This window comes from Hakea prostrata, unplaced genomic scaffold, assembly GCF_041222555.1.
Source record: "Hakea prostrata isolate BN-2017 unplaced genomic scaffold, UWA_Hpros_2 contig_249, whole genome shotgun sequence".
Taxonomy (NCBI): Eukaryota; Viridiplantae; Streptophyta; class Magnoliopsida; order Proteales; family Proteaceae; genus Hakea; species Hakea prostrata.
The window spans coordinates 8173-12258 of NW_028291368.1; positions in this window are offsets into that span (position 1 = coordinate 8173).

Sequence of the window (4086 nt, forward strand, 5' to 3'; positions counted from 1 at the left end):
CAAGGCGAAAATATAATTATCAATGAAATGAAGGGTCAATTTAGAGAGGGAAAATCTTAAGGTGGAGACTCCCCCTCAACCTTATAGGATAAGTACAATTACAAGAAAATGCATAAATTATGATATGAACCATATGTCAAAATTGAAGACTGCTAATCACAAGATGGAGATGCATCCTTATCCTTATAAGTATAATCACGAGGGCATGAATAGAATTATGATTAAAATCAACTATCAAAATTGATTTTGGTGAATCTCAAGATGGAGACACACAATACCAGAAATACCATCACAATAGCAGAAATAGAATTATGTTTGCAATCAAGTGTAAAAATTGAGGAGGGAGAATCTCAAGGTGGAGACTTACCCTTAAAACATATAGGATAAATAGAATGACAAAAGCATGATACTACAAGTATAAATTACAAGCAAAGGAATAGAATTATGATTGAAATCAAGTGTCAAAATCAAGGAGGGAAAATCTCAAGGTTGAGACACTCTGAAGCATCGCCCCCCTTCCCTTGGGCTTTTAAAATGTGATGGGTCTCGGCCCATTACGTCTTTAGTTGTCTCTTCTGATCCTATTGATCCTAATGGAAACCAGCCCATGCTATCCTCGGTTCCTTCCACAACTTTAAGGATACGAGCCCAACTGACTCCCTTGGTCCTTTGGCCCAACCGAACCCCTCCCATTCAACCACCCACCCTGGAAATTTTTCTGGTCTTTCCCATCACCCAACCTCTACATCTAAGCTTTCAACGAACTCTCAACCTCAAATTCTGTTTCCTCCTTTGACCCAAATAATTTTGAAGCTCTTTCCCATGATGATTCCCCCTTGCGTGAGCCTCTCTCCCCACACTCGCCTCACCATTCAACCTCTTTTGACCGCAATTTTATTTGCTAACTCCCCCCCCCCTTTTATTATATGTCAGATTTTTTTGTTTGGAATGTTAGAGGTCTTAATAATGTTGCTAAACAGGTAGAAGTCAAGAAGTTCCTTTCGGATTCTAAAGCTACCTTCTGTGCCATCCTTGAGACTCATGTCCAATCTGAAAATTCCCATTGGATTGCTAATTTTTTGGCCCCATCTTTGTCTTTTCTTTCCAATTATTCCCACTACCCAAATGGTCAAATCTTGATCATTTGGGATCCTTCCTCCCTTAATATCTCCCTCATTGATTCCTCTCCTCAATTCATGCATCTTTCCATCACCCCTTCCAATGCCTCTTCCCCCTTTTTCCTCACTATTGTCTATGGCTTTAACCGGGCCTCAGAGCGTGCCCCTCTTTGGGATTCCATTCGGTCCTTGTCCTTTTTCCTTGCGATCCATCCCTGGGGTGTCGAGGGATATTTTAATATTGTTCGCTTCTCTCATGAGAGGGTGGGTGGGCGTCTGCCTAGTTCGATTGATGTGGATGATTTTAACTCTTGTCTCGAGGACTCTTGTCTCACTGATCTTCGGTGGTCGGGCCACTCTCTTTTGGCACGACCGTCATATTGGTGATGATAGAATTGCCTCTAAGCTCGACGGTTTCCTTGTTAACCATCATTGGCTCTCCACTTTCCCGGATTCTCATGCCTCTTTCTCCTTTGCTTCCCTTTCTAACCACTCTCCCTGTCTTGTCTATCTTTTCCCTCCAGCTTCATTCGGTCCTAAACCTTTTAAATTCTTTGACATGTGGACCTCTAGCCCTTCTTTCCTTCCCACTATTAAAGAAGCCTAGGAAAATCCCGTCCACTGTCACTCTCTCCCCCTTGTTGCATTTGCTCGTCGGTTTAAAAACACTAAGGAAGCTCTCCGTCGATGGAATTCTTCCACCTTTGGAGAGATTTCCTTTAGGGTTTCTGAAAGCCGTACAAATCTCCAGAGAATCCAAATTCTTCTCTAAAATGATCCCCTCAATCCTCAGCTTGCGAAAAATAAAAGAAATGCTTTCTCTGATTTATCTTCTCTCGTCCCTCTTGAAGAAAGTTTCCTCACGCAAAAAGCTAGAATCAAATGGCTTTAGCTTGGAGACTCCAATTCTGCTTTCTTTCATCGATCTCTTAAAGCTCGAAATAACCATAACTCCATTCTTGCTCTTATTACTAGCACAGGATCTTGGATTTATAATCCCTCATAAATCAAAGCTGAGGTGGTTTCCTACTTCTCAAATTTGCTTTCTCCTTCTTCCCTCCCGCCTCGCCCCCCTCTTCCTCCTAGCCTTCTCAACAAATTCGTTGACCCCCAATCTCTCCCCTCTCTTTACTCAATTCCTTCTCGTGATGAGATCATTCAGGCTATCAGATCCCACAAGTCTAACCGTGCCCCTGGACCTGATGGGTTTAGTATGGGTTTCTTCTCTTATGCTTGGGATCTTATAGTGGCTGATCTTATCCATGTTATCTGCAGTTTTTTCCCCATTCCTTCCCAACTCTCTTCTATCAATCAAACCTTCCTTTGTCTCATCCCTAAGAAGGCTGGTGCCTCCTCTGTCTCTGATTTTTGCCCCATCTCTCTCTGTAATCTCCTCTAGAAATTCATCTCCAAAATCCTGGCAAATCAGCTCAAATCGGTTATGCCGAACCTGGTTAGTGCAAACCAATCTGCCTTTATATGGGGAAGAAGTATGGCGGATAATATTCTACTTTGTGCCGAAATTGTTTGAGGGTTTGATAGATCTTCCCATTCTCCTGCAGCTCTCCACAAAGTTGATCTCCACAAAGCTTTCGACTCCATTCGCTGGGATTTTATCAGTGATGTTCTTTCTGCGATGGGTTTTCCTCCCTCCTTCATCCACTGGATTGAGATCTGCATCTCCTCTCCTTTCTTCTTCGTTTTAACCAATGGCTCGCCGGCGGGCTTCTTTCCTTCTCGTATCGGCATTCGCCAAGGTTGCCCCCTTTCCCCCTTCCTCTTCTCTCTGGTTTTGGAGGTGCTCTCTCGTATCCTTCAAACTAAGATGGATCAGCTCCTAATCTCTCTTATCCCCAAATGTAAAGCCCTCAATCTCACCCATCTTGCCTTTGCTGATGATATCATGATTTTCACCAAAGCAAATCATAGCTCCATCTGCTCCATTAACTCTGCCCTCTCCTTTTTTTAATCCATCTCTAGCCTTAGGGTCAATCTTGACAAATCCACTCTCTTCCTTTCTAGAGTGACTAAGGCCCTGCACTTTAATCTCCATTAACCTTCCTCTTATCCCGGGGAGGCTCTCTCGCCATCACTGTTCCCCCATATTGGACCAAATCCGCAAGAGTCTCCAGCTTTGGAAAAGTCGGCTCCTCTCTTTCGCTAGTAAGGTGGAACTCATTCGATCTGTTCTACAATCTTCCTACCTTTATTGGTGTGGGATTTTCCCTATCCCTAAGGCCATCTCGTCGGCGATGGAATCCCTCTCTGTGCTTTTCATTGGAAAGGTTAGGAATCTAAGCGATTCCTTCGACCCATCCGTAGTACATCAAACACAAGTTTGCCACATATTCTGACCGAGTGAGTCTTTTTCACAAGCATATCGTCCACACACACTTCCATGTTCCGTCCGATTTGCTCCCTAAAACTTTTATTCACGCCCCTCAGGTAAGTTGCTCCTGTATACTTTAATCCAAATGGAATCAATCGATAGTAGTGGCTTTCTAGGCAAGTTATGAATGAGAAGTGTGCTTCTCGTCATCTAGGTTCATGAATATCAGATTGTACCTTGAGTAAGGGACCATAAAGCAGAGCACTTCATTAGCTATAGTTGCATCAATGTGGAGGTCAATTCTAGACAACGAGTAGCAATCTTTCGGGCACGCTTTATTAAGCCCCATATAGTGTGCACATTCTCCAATTTCTTGTGGGGCATTCAATCAACACAGTAAAAGCCAATTGTCCTAGCTCTCAACCTGCCCTCAAATTTCATCATGCTTTTTTAGCAAAAAGTTCATTCTTTTTTGAATGATGGGGATAGCATCTTTCTTTATCCAAAGTTTATGTTCTTGTACCCTCCTATCTATCTTGGGTATATCTTTAGATGACCAAGCTAAAATGTCCAAATTTCTCAACAAGAATCCAATCATCCCTCGCACCGGAATGTCAAGGTGTCGCAGAATCCGCTCCA